This window comes from Nylanderia fulva, unplaced genomic scaffold, assembly GCF_048542155.1.
Source record: "Nylanderia fulva isolate GAGA-0341 unplaced genomic scaffold, ASM4854215v1 Scaffold52, whole genome shotgun sequence".
Classification (NCBI taxonomy): Eukaryota; Metazoa; Arthropoda; class Insecta; order Hymenoptera; family Formicidae; genus Nylanderia; species Nylanderia fulva.
In genome coordinates, this window is record NW_028190610.1 from 537,393 (window position 1) to 558,176 (window position 20,784).

Below are 20,784 nucleotides of genomic sequence, written 5' to 3' on the forward strand. Positions count from 1 at the left end.
TCACACTTAATTTATTCTTCCTCTTAGCCTCGGTTCGTGGAAACTCGGTCTCGCATATCACGCTGCACCGGAAGCGGAAGGATAAAACGAAATCAGGCGGTTTCCTCCTCGCGTTCTCCCCGTTATTATCCGTTTGGCGTTTCTGGCCTCAGCATCTTCCGCTGGCACGACTTTCGCACGATTCCGACGTGTCCTTGTCACGATTCTGCGGTCGCGGATTCTGACTTATCTAACCGCCCGATGGGATATCTCTGCTTTTCACTGAATTCGCCAAGTTTGCACTCGGCATCTTGTTACCGAAAGATTCCGCTTTGTCTCTTATACTTCTCGGAACATTCGTAAATATCCGTCCCTTCATGTCAGACATCGCGTACAAATAAATTTATTGCGCGAACCGAACTATCACAATGGTAATAATTATAATATTTTTAAATTCATTAAAAGATGTATGATATATCTCGAAATTGAAAACGGTCTGTTAATTCTTTAAATAAAAATTTACATGTAAAATTAAATAATTTTATATTGAGAGAAAACTGAAATTCACGTAAGTTTTTATATTTTACGTAAATTAGAATAGATGCATTTTTTGCTCCCAAATTTTATTTGATATTCCGAGTCGGGGCAAAAATTTACTTCACCTGCAAATATAATAGTTGTCAAAAAAAGAATAGAAAAATAAAACTCTGGGGTAAAGAAAGGTAAGAGAGCTCAAACACGGAAGAAAAAAATTGGAATTTACACAAGTTTTTCCGTACACCGGAATGGATATATTTTTTCCTACAAATTTTTTGATACTCCGGATCAGAGAAAAATTTATTTCCCCAGCCAATATGGCGCGATAAAAAAAAATGTGTAAGAAAGGTGAAAGAAAGGGAGGTAGAAAACGAGAGAAGAAACCTGGAAAACAAAAAGTCTAAGAGCGAGAGCGAAAAAACGTGACGGATGCCGGATGCAAGAAAATGGTGGTCGCGCACACGTGTAGCGAAAACCGACGAGAAACGGGACGCATTTGGTCTGCACGACGGATCCCATCCGTGTCTTCGGCCCTTGTTGCGGCGCCGGAAGTGCCGCGCCGACGAAGGGTGGGTTAGGTATCACCTTTCTTCGTCGCCGCATAGCACCGGACCCCGGGGAGCCATTTCGAAGGAGACAGCCGTCAATTTATCCTGCCTGACAACGCTTGTCGACGCTCTCTATCTCTTTTTCTCTCACCTTCTCTCCTTTTCTTTCCCACGGCAGCGGCAACATGTCCTCAGATTCGTACACGTACTCGTTGACCGCGATTATTATGCCCGGATAAACGCTTTGTCTTTTGACATTTCCAGCGAAAATAAACTTTAACGTGATGTCATCTTTTGTATCGAATTTAGACGAGAGAATTAAAACGATGAGCAGAAGAAGAAAAAAATAATGTATAAATCAATTATAATCGATAAATATAAAAATTAATTGTTAATATACAATAAGTAATAATAATGATATTAATAATAATTGACGAATAATCTTATATTTAAGAGGATCCTAAACGCCATTGAAAAGTTGTCTGTTGTTTTTTTCCTGTTTTATCGACAAAATGTGAGGTGAGGTTAGATAAACTATAAATCCATTTATTGAGTATACATTTTCATGTGTGCACAAAAATGTAGGATGAGTTATTCTCGTTTACTAGGCTTCCGAATTGATATCTGAACGTTCACTTATATTCCTTTATTCAATGCCAAATCCAGCCTGGTCAGGTAAAAAAACAATCCAAATAGCCAATAAATAGATTTATACTTTATCTAACCTCACATTTTGTCGATAAAACAGGAAAAAAACAACAGTTTGTAAATAGAAAAAAAATTAAATTTCTTCTTCTGTCAAAATACTAATTTTTTATATCTCGAAAAATTGGAATAAATTAATTTAAAATTGTTGAGAAATAAAAATAAAATAATTTTGCGCAATGTATCGTTGCGTTGCATCGACTTTCATTTAAGAGGGACTAGAACACTTTCGCTGTTCTAGGAACGAAATCGACCAGTTTCATGATGGACCAACACACGCACATTGAAATCTACGTCGTTTAGAGCGATTGCTGTTCAAGTTGCGCAACGTAAACTCGACTATTCTGCTGCCTTCAAATTTAGTAATCATCGACAGGTAATCTGCCAGAACCCATTCCAAGTTTAATATGTTTCGTACTTTAGTTTTGCAATTACGCTTGTGTAAATGATAAAGTACAGATGGTCGGGTATTAACGTAACAGTAATAAACGCAGAAAATTGTAGGAAAAGATCGTAAAAAAATATATGTGTACGTAAGTATAAGTGCATTAAGAATTATGCGATTCCGAAGCGTTTATCTATACTACTGTTAAATAAAGATAAGAGGATTAAATTAATATTTCGACTATATTAAGATATATGATATTTAAATGCGATTTTAAAAATAATATAATTATAATTCATAGTAATCTTATATTTAATTTATCCACTAAAAATTTACATTGATTAATTCTAATTTTTTTTAAATAGATAAATAGTTAAAAATTAAATACATTTCTTTTTCTTCTGTCAAAAAACTTATTTTTTCAAAATGTTTAATTTTTTTATATCTTGAAAAATTGGAATTAATTAATTAAAATGTTCAGCCCAGAAATTAAACGGTTTAAAAATAAGATACTATGAATTGCTATTCTAAAAATCGCATTCATATTTTATCTCGATGTTTTTTAAATAATGTAATTATAACTCATATAGTAATCTTATGTTTAATTTCTGGACTAAAAATTTAAATTCATCAATTCTAATTTTTTAAATGGAAAAAAATTTAATTTTTTTTTCTTCTGTCAAAAAAAAAGACTTATTTTTTCTAAATTTTTAAAAATTGGAATTAATTAATTTAAAATTTCGGCCCACAAATTAAATAGTTTAAAAATAAAATTACTATAAATTATGTTATTCTAAAAATCACATTTATATCTTATCTCGATAATTAAATAAATGTAAAATTAAGAAGGAAGAGAAGTGTCAATAATCATTATATTGAAAAGATTCATGTCAATCATGTATTCCTTTAGGCGATTGACTATAACAGGTGGTTCGCCTATTGTCAAAGCTGAACAAAACCATTAGGTCCGCTATTAACCTACTTACAGTAGCTGTGACTACTAGCAGTAGTCAGCTGATTACATCGGCTCGGTAATACGTGTCTTTCTTTTCGATCCTATATCGCTAAACCGCACAATCGATCAATCGATACCAAACTATATCGCGATTTCCATAACGCATGTTCCTGCGGTTTGCGATATTATCAGCGAGACGTTGAAAAGACTATATGTCATTTGGCTGAGAAATCAATCCTTCAATGATTGAACATGATTTACACAATAATCACATTACGGGAGTTTGCTCTGTTTTCAAAATCTATATTCTTAAAAAAAATTTTGTCTGTGTAGAGAAAACAATTCATCGATTTATTATATATATAACGCAAAAGAATTGTATCGTTTATTGTATTATAAAAAATTATACAAAATATGATACAATTCATAGTATCTTATTTTTAAACTGTTTAACTTCTGGGCTGAAATTTTTAATTAATTAATTCCAATTTTTATATAAAAAAAAGTAAAATTTTTTTAAAAATAAGTCTTTTGACAAAAAAAAAGGAAATTTAATTTAAAAAAATTTTTGATGAATTTAAATTTTTAATCCAAAAATTAAATATAAAATTACTATAAATTATAATTATATTATTTTTAACAATTAAATTGAATTTTTTTAAATTTAATTTAGTTGTTAAAAATAATATAATTATAATTCATAGTAATTTTATATTTAATTTTTGGATTAAAAATTTAAAAATTTGAATTTTTTAAAATTCAATTTAAACATTCTTTTCAAAAATATATGTTATACATTCGAGGGCAACTTCAACTTTCTTCTCTCATTCAAATATCATATCTTATATTATAAAAAATTAATTCTAATTTTTTAAATAGATAAAAAAATTAAATTTCTTTTTCTTCTGTCAAACTTATTTTTTCAAAAATCTTAATTTTTTACATCTTGGAAAAATTGAAATAAATAAATTAAAATTTTCAGTATGGTGTATTTTGTGTTTACTATTTAACGAAATAATGTTGAAACTGAAAATTATTAATGACAATTCATAGTTGTATAAAAAATCGAAGAAAAGATGTAAATATTATATAAGCGTCGCGTTAATATCAGTGTGATATGACTGCTAACAATACAGGTATCGTCGAATTAGCGCTAATTGCACAAGCAACACAAGACTAATGCAAGTTTGCAAGTTTCTCACAGGCGAAGTCTGATGCTTGACTTGCGTTGATATAACATCAGTTTCCCGTCTTCAAGACAAGAGCGACCATAACTTATTATCGCATTTTGCGGTCTGTAACAACACACAGAGTCGAGAGTTTGTTCGAGGGAAGGAGAGAGAGAAGTTCCCTCATATCGCTCTTGATACACGCAAATTTGTTGAGCACGTCGCGGTCTTCCGACAATCAACGTAAATTGTTAATATTAAAACTCAATGCGGAAATATTGTTTCGCGCGCGCGCGGGAAAATTTATCGCGACTTTGATTGGCCATTGGTTAGTTAGCGCGGAGACAATAGAAATTTATTTGCGGTCGCGACCAGGTACTGTTTTGAATTTTTTATCGTCATTTCGCGAATGAGATTCTCGCGATTATTCCAATTATGGAATACCTTGACTGAAAACGAGTTTCGAAAACAATATGAATAAAATTGTGAAAACAAGCGAACAAATAACTTGCGAGTAATTGATACACAAAAAAAATTCAATTTAAACATTCTTTTCAAAAATATAGATTCGAGGGCAACTTCAATTTTCTTCTTTCATTACAATTAAAATGTTTTTAATAATTTAAATAAATTGAAAAATATATAATTATTATACATATAATAAATAAAAAATATTATAAATATATTTAAAATTAAAAAATTATTAATAATTTAAATAAATTGAGAAAACATATAATTATTATACATATAATAAATAAAAAAATTAAATACATAAATTAAAAATAAATAAAAAGTATTATAAATATAACTAAAATTTATTTATAACTATTACATGATAAAATAATTATATTAAATATGGATAAAATATAAAAAAAAATTTAATAATTTAAATAAATTGAAAAAACATATACGTATAATAAATAAAAAAATTGAATACACAAATTAAAAATAAATTTAAAAATGATAAATATATCTAAAATTTCTTACATGATAAACTACTTACATTAAATATAGATAAAAAATCAAGAAGGTTATTCGAAGCTTTACTTATATACTCGCGCTCTGATACAATTAAGTTTTTGCTTCCTAACTTAATTTTCCGGTGTTTTCAGACGCGCCGTCTACATTCAGTCTGGCGTTCCAGGAGCGCAGGTTGCAACAGTTTTCATAAAATTAATCAGCTCGAGCTGACCAAGCCCGTAACTTAAAACACAACACGTCGTAACGCGAGGAAATGAGGTAAGACGGAGTGAGGTGAGGCCATGAGCGCGATTAGGTAACGTGTTACGTTACTCCCAGCCAACGAGTTACGAGTCTCAGTTGGCCAACCTCTCTCGTAAACGTGCTTACACAGACAGAACCTGTCGTCGTGTACCGCACCGTCGTCATAAGGCTGTAAGTACACAACGCTTAAAATTGCAGTGATGTACTTATTAATTTCAAAAAAAAAAAAAGTAAATCAATATTGCGCTTCCCATCCAAACAAAATCAGAAAGTAATTCTTAATGGATTTTTCAACCCCTATAAATGTCAATTCGCGCGAATAAATATAATTGATTAAAAAATTAAATTCCATAATATAAATACAAAATTTTATTTACAATTTTTTGTTTATAAATTTTTTTATAATCTTGCCGATATATTGGTATAAAATAGAGAGAAGATTTTTATAAATTCGAAGAAAATTTTTTATGGTATTTAATCCTGTTTCGATCGATAAAACGATCATTTTTCTGCACTCTTTTCTTTTTATTGGTTGAATAGAATAATAAATGCTTTTCCACGATTAAAGTATACATAGAAACAAAGCCGGGACCTATCGATTTTATGTTAAAAATAAAAAAAATTTTTTTGTAACTCAAATCCAGGGTACATAAAAGTCAAACACGTTACTGGAGTTGAAGGAGATCGGTTGCAGGTTGCAGGTTAGAAGCAAGATACATTGCGTCACATCGCATTTTACAATACGGTACGCTTTTATGGGAATTACAAATCCCTCAGGCCTTGAGAGTAAATATACACCGTGCTGACTACTGCGTCCCTTTTTGCCGCGATATTACATCGCATACCATTCTCGAATTTAAAGTGTTAAACGTTTTTATGTGTTTGCCAATTGATCCGCGCCAAAATCTCAATATCGTTACGCAATCGAAACTACACGGTATTTATAAAATGTGCGATAAAATTTCTACACTCTATATCGAAAAATATAAAATAAGCGAAAATATACAATAATACGTTTTGTAAAAAAAAATACTTTAATATAAAAATACATAATTCGAATTTTTGTATCGCATTTTATTAATTTCAAATTTAAAGAAATGAAACTGTGTGTGACGCATATTAATATGCCATAACATATATATATATATATATATATATATATATATATATATATAAAGTTTCATATAATAAATTTTTCGCAATTAAAAAATGTAAAGCTTGTCAAAAGAAATTAGGTTTAATATTTATATATTCCGTTACTTTGTTATTAAAGTGGATTGAATATTTTTTTCCTTCCGCGCACGAACACGGATTTTTCTCTATTTTTCTACTATCGGATTCTTTCGAGCAAACCTGGTGTGTTTACGAATTCAACTCAAACTCTCTCTATCGACATTTTACCGTGATGTAATCTATCAATTTAATTTATTCTCAGCTCGCACAACGTTACGGCGCAATACGATACAGGATATAACTCGGAAAGATTATCCGAAGACACTCCTCTCTCAATTGAGACACTGAATTGAGTTTTCTCGAATGACAGCTCGTCGTATAAGTGTTACATTTGTATGAGAAAATTACATGAAAGTCGATTACTGTCATCCGAACGTCTTTATAAGTCACACGATATCGGCTACTTCAAAATAAATCATCAACATTTTTTTACTAATTTATTATTTATTTTATTTATTTTTACTTATTTTATTTTATTTGTTTTTATTATTTTATTTATTTTAAGATTAAGTTAGGTTCTCATTATGTGCCCTGTCATCGGTCGTGTAAATAAAGGTTTAATTAAACAGTTTGACATAGCACGTCTGATTTTATGTGATTTTTAAGGTATGTTAAGATTTATTTGATTTCAATCTGTGATTATAAATTCTAATTTGTTTTAATTTATTTTAAGACTTGAAAAGGACCCAAACCAAGGGTCGAAACGTCGTCTATGTGACATCATAAGAATAAAGATTATTTTTTGACAGTTGGATCGTTCATAATAAATTTTATTTCACTGTCGATACAAAAATTATTCTAATATTTTAATTAATTTATTTTATTTTATTTATTTATTATTAATTTATTTATTTTTACTAATATACTAATTTATTATTTCTTATTTCCTAATTTAACTTTGGAATAAATTCCGCAATATGACACTTTAGTTTTTTAATTTTTTAACTTTTGATGTGAAATTCATCTTTCAAATAAAAATGTTTTAATAATGTCGTACAATGAAATCTCGGGAAGAATAAAAGAAATAAAGTTTTACTACTAATTTGCCTTCGAGTTTAATTAAGAGATGTATCGACGCGACGTCACAAGAGAGAGCAAGATTCATTTTCTTATTAGAAGAAAGTTCGATTGATTGAAAGCTCGCTCGTTTTCTGGGACACTCTATATAAGCTTTCCTTTCTCTCGGGACCAGGACAGCCTCATACATTTTCCAAACTCCTCCTCTCCCTCTCTGACGCATTTCGGATATTAGGTTTCGAACGTCAATCAGAGCGCACCGCCATCGATCGCCATCCGTGACAGCGACGGATTTGGCGCGAGTGTGTCGTCGGAAAAATAGATGCGAAATACCGTCAGGGAGCTTCCGAGTTGCGAGAGATCTAGCGCTTCAAAATACCGGATTTGTAATTTTTTTCACGGCGGCTAATGGAACGCTGTCTCGCGAAACTGTCTCGCGGACAAATTTACAGATACCCTGGACTTTAAAATTTTTTGCTCGAACATTTGAACGATATTCTGGGAGCAATGTTTGCTGTTATCCAGATAAAATTATATAGATGATCATCTAGACGAAATTTTGCGTCATCTTATACAGACATTTTATAATAAAATTATATAACTATATAATAAAACTATATAGTTATATATAATATGTTAGATATAGTTATATATACATATATATATATATATAACTTAAAAAATATATATATATAATAAAACTATACAGTTATATATAATATGTTAGATATAGTTATATATACATATATATATATATATATATATATATATATAAAACTTTAAAAAAATATATATAGAGTTATATATCCTATCTAATTGTAAGATAAATTTACATATTTTTCATCTTTACTTAATTTCCTTCAATTTAACAAAAACGCAACGAAAATGTCGCTTCAGGAAGATACTCATCGAAATGAGCAAAATAGTTTGTAAAAACTTGTGTCCAAAAATGATTTTTAAATCAGTCCTTTCACAGATGCTACTTAAAGACAATTCTTGGAAAAAACGATTTTGCCTGTGAACAATAATTTTATAATACGAGAATTATTTTTTACCGTTTTGCATTGGAAATAAAATAATACGCTTTATCATAAACAACCCCAATATGACAGTGACATGAAAACGACGGATTTCTGGACACATGTTTATATGAATTTTTTGCTGAAGTAGCGGCTCACAATTTTTGTTATATCCTATATATTAAATTCACAACTTCTAATCAAAAAATTCAAAATAAAATTCAATGTAAAAAATAATATCATGGAATGATTTTTCATAAAAATATAATAGCACCAAAAAGACATTTATGGCTTAAAATTTATAAAAATTCCTCGTAACGTTTAAATAAAGATTTAAAAATGTAATTTATATTACATTTACATATAATAAATCTTTTAATCTGTTTTCATAATCGATTTTTACTTTGTAGGCAGTACACTGAAAAAAAATGTTAACTTGACTAAACCTTTCAACGAAATATTATTTTGTAAATAGAACATATAAAAATATTTAAATTAAATATAATACATTAAATCTAACACAAAACATGTATTTTACTTAAATACTAATATGTTTTTTAGTCGAAAGGTAAAGTAAAGTTAACAAATTTTTTCAGTGCTATATTTAGGAAAAATTATCAGTATATTTAGGAAAAATTCTACCAAGAGCCCAACTGACATCGTGCATTTATTAGAAATAGAAAGTGAAAAATGGAGAATGAGGAAGAGCGCGCGTAATCGATTCGATTTCGGATCATCGTGTACATAAATATACGTAATACACAGCGAGAAAGCGTGAGGATTTTATGGATCAACGGCTTTGTAATTGAACGACCGATAGATCTCGGCAATTTACGAAGCCGGCGATCCGCGGATCCATCTGGCAATTTATGAGGCTAACAGTTCTAACAAATTTAACGGGTCTATCGATCCATAAATCCCGAGGATGCGAGACCCCTCTACCGTTACACGTGGTACTTTCGGTGTGTTTATATCCCCCGACTGTTTCGCATGGCTAAACACGCGGCTATCTCTCTCACTTTTTTTCCTCCTCCCTCGGATGAAAAACTGAGACACGTGGGATCAAAATCGTAGCGAGATTCCCAAGAGCGTGCGAAATTCGCAGGGATACATTTTATCCTTTCCTCCTCTACCAAAAGATTTTTCAATCTGTTTAGTCAATCAAAATATTGGTATTTGAACTCATAAAATGAGTTTACGTTTTATCGATAAAAATGAAGTTGGATTCAATCATGAGTTTTTATTGACTATACAAATTGAAAAATCCTTTTCGCCCCCCTGTTTGTTAATATTAATACTTTAATTGTGGCAAAGAATTTTTCAATGTGTTTAGTCAATCAAAATATTGGTACTTGAACTCATAAAATGAGTTCAAGTTCTATCAATAGAAATAAGAAGTTGGATTCATCATGAGTCTTTTTATTGACTATACAGATTGAAAAATCCTTTTTGCCCTCCTATTTGTTAATATTAATACTTTAATTGTGGAAAAGAATTTTTCAATCTGTTTAATCAATCAAAATATTGAACTCATAAATTTATGAGGTCACGTTTTATTGATAGAAATATAGATTGAAAAATCTTTTTTGTTAATATTAATTGTGGCAAAGGATTTTTCAATCTGTTTAGTCAATCAAAATATTGGTACTTGAACTCATAAAATGAGTTCAAGTTTTATCAATAGAAATGAGAAGTTGGATTCATCATGAGTCTTTTTATTGACTATACAGATTGAAAAATCCTTTTTGCCCCCCTATTTGTTAATATTAATACTTTAATTGTGGAAAAGAATTTTTCAATCTGTTTAATCAATCAAAATATTGAACTCATAAATTTATGAGTTCACGTTTTATCGATAGAAATATAGATTGAAAAATCTTTTTGTTAATATTAATTGTGGAAAACGATTTATCAATCTGTTTAGTCAATTAAAATATTAGTACTTGAATTCACATGAGTATAGTCAATAAAAGACTTATGATCGAATCCAACTTCACGTTTCTATCGGCAAAACAGTGCTTAATATTGTCAAAAATGTCAACTACTTCGAAGAGACAATTTTTGTCACACTCGATTATCGCACAAATGCGTTCCATAAACGAACGAACGCGGAGAACTAGGTCGGATGAGGAGTGCGAGTGATTGGTTACATCAAAACAAATACGGCGGCTGACAGTGGATGGCATAAGCGCGGATTTATGGAAATAATCGCGAAAACGCTCGAGGCCCTTTTCGAGGAACGGAGTTGCTGACGCTGATGCGATTCCCGCGGACAGCCAGTTGTTACTCCAGGTAGATAAACAGAAGGAGGGAGAGAAGGAGAGAGAAAATAATTATTTTTTATTCCATCGTAATGTAACTATTTACACGAGTTTACAGGGACTTAGGCGCCGCGGTAAACATGATACTTCTTCGCGATAATCGTCGCAGAATGTGTGTATTTCCCCTCTACATCTACGCGATGATAAATGATTCGTATAAATCCTGGCTTAAGTGGACGCGTTTGATTGCTCGATTGATACTTCAAACGATCGTTTCGCCGACAAATGATTAGCGGATCTTCGCGATGATTGGCCGCCTATTCGCCTAATTGACTGTCAAGTGTGATAGAAGTCGAGGATTTCTTAAGTGAATTATTAATAGTCATTCTTGTGTGAAGCTGTTAATACGATCCAGAGGAAAAAAAATTTAATTTCAATAATAAAGAATTATAAAATGGTTAAATGATATTATATATACATATTTTATGTAATATAAAATTATTATATAATATAAAATTATATTTATATATGAAATTAAATAATTTTATATATATATATATATATATATATATATATATATATAATATATTATAATCTTTAAATTTTATCATTAAAATTACATGAAAATTCCTTTTCTCTATATTGTATTAGCAACAAAATATGGCTTTTAGTTAATAGAAATAGCGCATATATAATTAATATATGAATATAATATATAATGTATAATATATAAAATATAATATATAATAAATTCCCAAAATTATTAATAACAATCATTAGTGTTTAAATAGGAGTTGTAAATTGTGAAGCTGAATAAATCATTTACTCGCTAGTTTGGTCGATTAATTTCTACAACTCATAATATATAATATATATAATATATAATATAAAAATAAATAATTTATTAATATACCAATAATTTTTCATATCTCGTAGAAGATAGAGAGAGAGAGAGAGAGAAAAGGGAAAATTTTGGCCACCACATCTTCGCGCTGCTTTTATTGCCCGATTTATGCGGGCGACAATGTGAGAGAAAAGGCGAGGTCGCGATGCGAAACTACTGTGCCACGGCTACGTGGGCGCGAAATATATTCACCACCCTCGGAGAGGCTGCGAATCTTTCGGTCGGCTGCGAGAGAACTCGGGAAAATCTTAGAAATGTGACCTTTCGCGAGCCTCTCTCTTTCTCTCTCGGTTGACGAAAGAGAGAGAGAAGGTTTCTCACGCCTGCCCACGCACGAGGAGAGATTGATGAAGCAGTCACACTTGTTGCACGTGACTACCTTTTTTTCTCTAGTTCTCTATTTCTGTCTCACTCACATTCTTTAACTCGTATAATCGACACCCCGAGAAGAAGTGTTTCGAGTTCATCTCAACTCGTAGAAATTAACGAGCGCAGCCAGGATAATCGATCTCGATCGAGCAGACGAGTCAATCCAAGGCAAATATTTTAAGTTACGGAGAGATTTCTCAGATGATTTTCCACTTGTTGAGAATTCAGCTAGAATTATCGCGAAATACGTGTGACAGAATAAGCTTTATATTTTTAATATTTTCCCTTCGCTTTAAATTGTTTCTTTTTTATTACGAGCTTGCAATAAAGCCGGAGTAGTTTTGTGTTATCGATCGAAAAGTGAGGTTAGATTTGATTATGAATCTATTTATTGGCTATACGAATTGTTTATTACCTGAAATTATAAGCTAGCGCGGTTTGGTAATATTAATACTTTAATTGTGGAAAAGGATTTATCAATCTGTATAGTCAATCAAAATATAAATTTAAAAAATCAAAATATTTTGATTAATTCTGTTTTATCGATCGAAAAGTGAGGTTAGATTCGATTATAAATCTATTTATTGGCTATACGAATTGTTTATTACTTGAAATTATAAGCTAGCGCGGTTTGGTAATATTAATACGTTAATTGTGGAAAAGGATTTATCAATCTGTATAGTCAATCAAAATATAAATTTAAAAAATCAAAATATTTTTATTTTTTTTATTTATATTTTGATTGCCTATGCAGATTGTTAAATTCTTTTCCACAGTTAAAGTATTAATATTAACATACCGCGTTAGTTTATAATTTCAAGTAATAAAGAATCAGTATAGCTAATAAATAAATTTATAGTCAAATCTAACCTCACTTTTCGATCGATAAGCTAGAACTAATCCGGCATCCTTTTTGATCGAAAAATGTTTATAGCGGAATAAGCATATAAAAAATTCTAGAAAATACATGCCGGAAAAATATTTTATATATAATTTCTTTTGAAAAGAGATAACAATTGTTTGTTACATAAATAAAATTGTCAAAATTTTCTTAGAATCAATTAGCGTGAAAAAATAGAAATTGAAAATGGGAACAAAATTTCGACAATTCCGACTTGTGTGCGAATCGATAATTTAACTATAATTACTCGAAGTGTACAAGCATCAATTACACAACGCTAACTCGTTTATCGATGCAACACATAGGCACGAGCAATCTCGCGTTCCCATATTCCCTATCGACTCGATAGTATCGAGCAAAGTCAAATCACTTTCGCGCGTAAACGCCATCGACCTTCCGCGCGCGTCGATCCTCGTGAAAGAAAAAGATTGAAATGGAAATCGAATTAACTCGCGCAAAGTCTGACATCATTCAAGATATATATATATATAAGAAGCTAATTCTGGCTTCTAAACTCGATAGTTAATCTCCGCGAAAGGTTACTTTAATTAACTGGAGATTCAGGACGCACATGAGTTAATCTTTTCAGAACGAAACGCGAGTCACGACGATCCTAGACGTGTATATTAAAATAATACAGTACCTAATTTCAGTGAGAAACATTATTTATGATTAATTATTTATTAATTATTAATTCTAATTATTTGTTAATTTTTATTATAATTATCATTAATTTAAACAGTTCCACATTTTTCACACAAAAAAAATTATAGTAATTCCATTAAAAAAAAAAAAACAAATGACCTTCAAATAACCTTGATAAACGTTCTTCAAAAAAAGTTAGTAACGCCATCTTATGTTCCCTTTCAAATCAAACAATTTTTGTTCAAAATAGTTTTTATACAATCAAAAATAAAAGTTTTTGGTTATTTCAATAAAAATGGGACATCTTGTATACAGAATCATATGTCCTCTGAAAATTCATGCATCATCAAAAAGAAATATTTAAGCTCGTATACATATTCGATTTACATATAAAAGTTGTTAGTTCTGGACTGATGAATTGGCACGTGATAAATAAATCTTCGAATCGCATTTATAATTCAAAATCGTTAAATCGAAGCGAATATCGAGTAGTTGGATACTGCCAAAATAGCGGTGACGCTTGAAACTCGCAATGTTGCATGCGATCGATCGCGTTTCGCTTGTAATCGGTCTCTCGCGAAACCAGTTACGTCGTTCTTTGGGTTGCAATCCATCAACTGGTAGTAGCGACGATCGCGGTTTATGCACCACCCTTCTCGAATCCTCCACCGATCTCCCTCGTATCCGATATACGCCGCATCGGAAATGGGATCGTTCGCTGAAAATCCAGCGACAATGATTCCACGGGCTAGGAATTCCCGCGCGAAAAAAGAAACTCGAGGGACTTTCCGAACGATCGACTCTTGCGCCGAGCAAGAAATGGAAAATCAATCGGGAAACGGCGCGTTTTTCGCGATGTTTTACAGTTTCACGCTTCCCCGGCTAAAGCAAAAAATGACGGAAAAGTTTCTAGCTGCTAAAAACAATTTAAATTTAAATAAAATACATTTTTAAAAACATGTATATCTTCAGGCTCTTTCATCAATGCAAAATCGATCCTTTCTTTGGTAAACCGACACGATTTTCGAACTCTCTGTAGAAAAAAAAACCAAGTAAAAACACCGTAAAAGCTTTAGTCTAGAAAATAGTGAATAAATAGCGTTTTTCATTATTTTTGTGCATATATACAGGGTAGGCCAAAAGTCCGAATATCCCGGAAATTCAATTTAGAAAATGCACTTTAGGAAAAAATGTTTCAAATAAAATTAGAATAATTTTTATGCAGAATATTGCGAGGAATCGATTTGTATAAAAAATATGATAGTTGCATTTTAAAAATTACGAGATATTCGACTGTATCCAGACTTTAGACTCACCCTGTATATTTTTAAAATATAATAAAAAATAAATAAATTAAATAAAAATCCCCATTATATATATATATATATATATATACATATATATATTTTATTTTATTTATTTATTTAATTAATCTCGATAATTATTTTGACAGTAGTATATATAGTTATTTTTCAAATCTAATTTTTTTATTAGGATATACAGTATATATATATATATATATATATATATATATATATACACTAATAAAAAATAAAATTTAAAAAACCATATAGACTATGTAAAGTCTAATGAAAAAAAAGGCAAAATTAAAAAAAATGCGCAAGTTGTCAGCAAAATGATAGCATGTAAAGCGAACGTAAAGCCCGGTTACACGCGATACGTCATAGTCAATTGAAACTGTCGTTGTGCATATATCGGCGCATGGGGGGCATTACTCATCTTCGTGTAATGTCTTATCGATCTCCGTTTTATCGAAGACGCCGCACGGCAATACACGAGACGCGTGGATGTTAAATTATTCAGGACCGGCGGTTTTGAATTACGAGAGACCCGTGTGTTAAATATTAATATGTCGCGACCCCGGGGGGACACACAAGAAAACGCGACATAGAATAAGTAATATACCGAATATACATAGGATTGACGGAAGGAGCATTTTTCAGTTTACACAGTCGAGAGACAAACTGGAAACTTACATTCTGGGGACTGCTGTCAAAATATCGATTGATTAAATAAGTAAATAAATAAATAAAATAAAATAAAATAATAATTCTCAATATATATATATATATATATCCTAATCAAAATTAGATTAAAAAAATGATTACATATACTGCTGTCAAAATATCGCATTAATAAAATTATCGATTAATAAAATAAATAAATAAATAAATAAATAAAATAAAATAATAATTCTCAATATAAGGTGTTTCCAAACTTGTGGAGGGTATACTGTATATCCTAATAAAAAAATTAGATTTAAAAAATAACTATATATACTACTGTCAAAATAATTATCGAGATTAATCAAATAAATAAATAAAATAAAAATTCTCAATATATATATTCTAATAAAAAATATAAAATTTTAAAAATGACTATATATAGTCTAATAAAAAAAAATAAAATTTATGCGTTGCTCTCTTCATGTCAAATCATACATCTCACTAAAAAGGAAGATTGACGCGTGAAAATACGTATATAATATTCGATTACACACACACACATACACAGATGTACCTAGAATAATCCGATAGCTTTAATCCGAAATACAGCGACGTTGAAAATTATAATCCTCCCTCTTTTCTCCTATTATATATTAATAAGGGGATACGAGGATATATATATATATATATATATATATATATATGTGTGTGTGTGTATACGTGTAGAACACCATATCTATATTACTGGCGAGCGAACTGCAAGCACGTTCGCATGGGCGCTCTTGTAAACATGGGCGACCATGCATAAGAGAGGGACTTTCACTGCACATTATTAGATACGCGTTGGAATGCGACTACCGTAAATCGCGGCTATGTGCATAGTAGTTGCCGTAAGTTGCACCGTAAGTACCTCAACTGTGCCATTTCCTTTGTTCCGAAATTTCGAATGACCGTATATGTACTTATATTTCGCACAGGGAACAGTTTATGTCTGAACTAATTATTATTTAAATATTTAGTAATGTCAAATATTTTTTTGTTAGAAGTAAATTATAAATTTTAAAATATATATATATTATAAATATTGATAGAAATATATATGGTATATAAAAATATAATAAATATTATTTTATAAGATTTTGATCAAAAAGCTCGTGAAGAAAAAAAGAAAAATAGGATTTAAAATAATCATCGGTAATCATGGATACTCTTATGTAATCATTCAACAAAAAATATACATATAATATATAGTTACATGTATACTTAAATATTATTTTTATAACATTATATTTTTCACATAAATACAATATTTTCAATACTAACTTTTATATGAAAAAAAAAATTAGGAAAAAAGCTTCATGCCGCGTGACATATAACGTGTGACAGGATCAAAAGGAATAGGTGAAAACGGCGGGTGAAAAAGAGAATCGGACCGAAAATCGATTTGTGTGAGCAGGAAGCTTAAGAGAGAACGCTTATCGATTGGAGAAAAGGAGCAAAGCGATGTTTATTCGGACCGAGTTCTCTCATGTACGCTTTAACAGAGACGCGGCTTATGCCAAAAGACGGAAAAACGGATGCGATGCTCTTTTCCAGAGTAGGTCGGGCGCATCCTGTAAGATGCAGCGAGACGACGCGCTCTCCGCGGACCTTCGCCCCTTTTGAGTACGGCAAGTCTTCGAATTTATCCATACGCGGATAAGTCGTCTTACCGTCGTCCCGGTGAGCGGATATCGTCGCATGAAAGATCAGCGCCGGGATATTGCGCATATATACGGAAAACCGAAAACTGGATGTCGCCTGGCTCAGCGAAAGCCGAACCCGACATCGGTTCGCAAAATATCGATACACAAGGTGTAACTAAACAAAGGTATGCGAAGCACATTATCTGGTGCAGGATAACAAACTAAATCAAAAAGTCCTGAGCCATTTTTTTATTTGAACATTACTTTATAAATTGTTGTACTTTATAAATGACACTATAAATTGTTAAAATTGACCAATTAGCGCGTGGCTACAATGGAAAACAGCGTAGGCGCCGCCTTAGTAGGCGTGGCCACGCGCTAATTGGTCAATCTTTAACGATTTATAGCGTCAAAAATAAAGCTTAGATTAAAAAATGGCTCAAGATTTTTCGATTTAGTTTGTCGTCCTGCATCTGATGGTGTGCTTTGTATACCTTTGTTTAGTTACACCCTGTATATACATAGTGTCCCATTTTAATGTCCCACCCCAAATAACTTTTATTTTTGATTGTAGAAAAAATGTTTCAGACAGAAGTAATAGACATAAGGTATGATTATCGAAAACTGAATTTTACGTTTTATGTCAAAAACTTGTTAACTTCGAACCTTTATAGCTCAAAAAGTATTTAATAAAAAAATACTTGATTATAAGATTTTAGAAAGCTCTTGAGATAAGCTACAAGAATATGCAAAAAGATGAAGGTAACCTTTACGTGACTTTCAAGCAATTATTCAAGATCAAATTAATTGTACCATTTCTCCCTCGAAATCATACAACTTTTATCTGAAAATTTTCTTCTACAATCAAAAATAAAAGTTATTTGGGGTAGGACATTAAAATGAGACACCCTGTATATGTGTGTGTATATATCGAAGCTATATGGATATATATTCTCTCTCTCTCAGGGGTAAACGATCCCTTAAGACGATTATAATAATATCATTTGCTCCCGAATAAATACACGGACCGAGAACGCGTGGTTATTCCAAGATGGACCGACTTAGCTTAGCGGAATCTGAGATAAATATTTCATCGAGATTCGTATCGGTCGACTAATTAATGATAATAATAGTGACGAAATAAAATTTATAATTCTAAAACTTTAGGAAAAAGTAACTTTAAATAAAAATTAAAAAATATATTACATAAAAGTCCATCTACTTTTCAAGATCGTATTTTTAATCCTTCTTTTTGTCACTTATTTTTAAAAAATATGACCATAAAATATTATTAAAAGATTTTTAATTTTTTATACGATAATTAAATTTCTATATGTATGTGATGTGCGTATGTAAAATTTTTATTCGTAGATGAGTACACAAACCATAAAAAAATTAATAATAGTAAGAGCAACGAGAGATAAGTGGAATTATTCTTGCGATTTGAAGGACAAGTCAATTTAAAAAGTTCAATTTCATTAAATTTATGATTTTAGAATCTTACTAAATTTTTTATAAAAATAACTTTTCGTCGAAAAAATAAATAAATAAAACTTATATATTAAATAATAATCTGTTTACTCTTTAGGGTCGTATTTTTAATCATTTTTTCGTCACCTGTTTTACGTATTTATTTACTATATGTACGTTACATGCGTATATAAAAATTTTATTCGTAGATGAATACATAAACCAAAAAAAAGGAAAAATTAATGATAATAGCAACGAGAGATAAATGAAATAATTTTTGCAATTTGAAGAATAAAACACGTAAATTCAAAAAATCTAATTTCGTTCTTCACAAACTTTTCTATAAAAATAATGAAAAAATAAATCAATAACAATTTAAAAAATAAACAAAAATCCATCTACTTTTCAAGATCATAGATTTAATAATTTCCTTGTCAATTATTTTTGTAAAACAAATAACCACTATTTAATTTTTATAATTAAGATTTCTTATTATCTATACGTTATATGCATGTAAAAATTCGATTATTTGATGAACGGACACGCCATAAAAAAAAAAGAAATAGCATGAATACGAAAAATAATACGCTTATCTGAAAAGGATTCCAGCCTAGCGTAAAATCGTTATTACATTTAATGACGCATAATACGGTGATAAAAATTAAAAGGTTATAAATGCAAAGATAATAAGAGTGAACGTTTAACAGCTCGTTACAAGTATTAAATGCGAGAATAATGAAATTCTCCTGTCGCGTATATTCGTATAACGCTATTACCTGCAAAGTTATGTATCCCGTGCAGGATGGAGTGACATTTATATTGCTCGCTAGCAAATTCTTGCTCTATTTAATGCAATCCCAAAGCGGAAAATCGTTAAAAAAAAAAAAAGGAAAAAGATCCTCGCGTGTGTTCACAGGAACATATATGGTATAACTCGCGCATACGTCTATACAGTTGCACATTCCATATCGAGTGACAAGCGTTCAACAATCAAATTAATGCTGCTTATCGGTATCGATTAGCGCTCGTGTAACTGACAGTGATAAACCGACCTGGAGATGTAATTTCCTCATTTATTAATTGCGCGCGTCACGAAATTATCATCGCATAACTATCGACCAAGAATATCGACGAAATATATTTATCAGGGGAGTTTCAATCAACGGCAACATATCGCTTCATTTTTTTACATTCTTGTGTCTGATTGCGCAAGAGTGGAATGCAAAAAAATTATAGATTTTTTTACAAAATTCAAATATATCTTGCCCCTCGTTCATTTTTAAACATGGCAGATAAACATTTTATAAAAAAAATAAAATATATTAAATATTTGTAAATTTTTACATTCTTGTGTCTGATTGCAAGTGGAATGCAAAGAAATTCTAGAACTGTTTTTCGGAACAATCCGTGCAAATTTTGAAAGATTATATTTCCCCAACCTCGAAAAATTAAGACAAAAAATTACTCGCACTTATTTCGAATAATATTAAGAGAAATACCCATTTTTATTTTGCCAATATATGAGAAAATTCAAATGTATCTCGCCTCTCGTTCATTTTTAAACATGGCGGATAAAAATGTAAATCGCGTTCGATCGCAGGCGACTCTGAGAGTGTTGCCGACAATGTAACGCAACATAATGTAACCAGGATCGGCGGCAAAGTGGCGCAAATGTATACATACAGTCGTGATTGAATCTAGATATGCCGGAAGGGCATTTACATTTCATGAGACGTCCGCTTAACGTCCTTAGAACGGTGATAATGTAGCGCATCTCGGTTGCTTCTCTCTCTCTCTTTCGTACACCGGAA

General features: G+C 30.7%; 1 long non-coding RNA gene across 1 annotated transcript; it reads left to right on the forward strand.

Moving 5' to 3' along the window:
* The first annotated feature begins 5,612 nt into the window (after positions 1–5,612).
* LOC114941369 (uncharacterized) lies at positions 5,613–7,129 on the forward strand. The gene is made up of 3 exons (XR_003821631.2): positions 5,613–5,673; positions 6,147–6,247; positions 6,938–7,129. It is a non-coding gene; the product is annotated as an uncharacterized LOC114941369 (long non-coding RNA).
* The last annotated feature ends 13,655 nt before the right edge of the window (positions 7,130–20,784 follow it).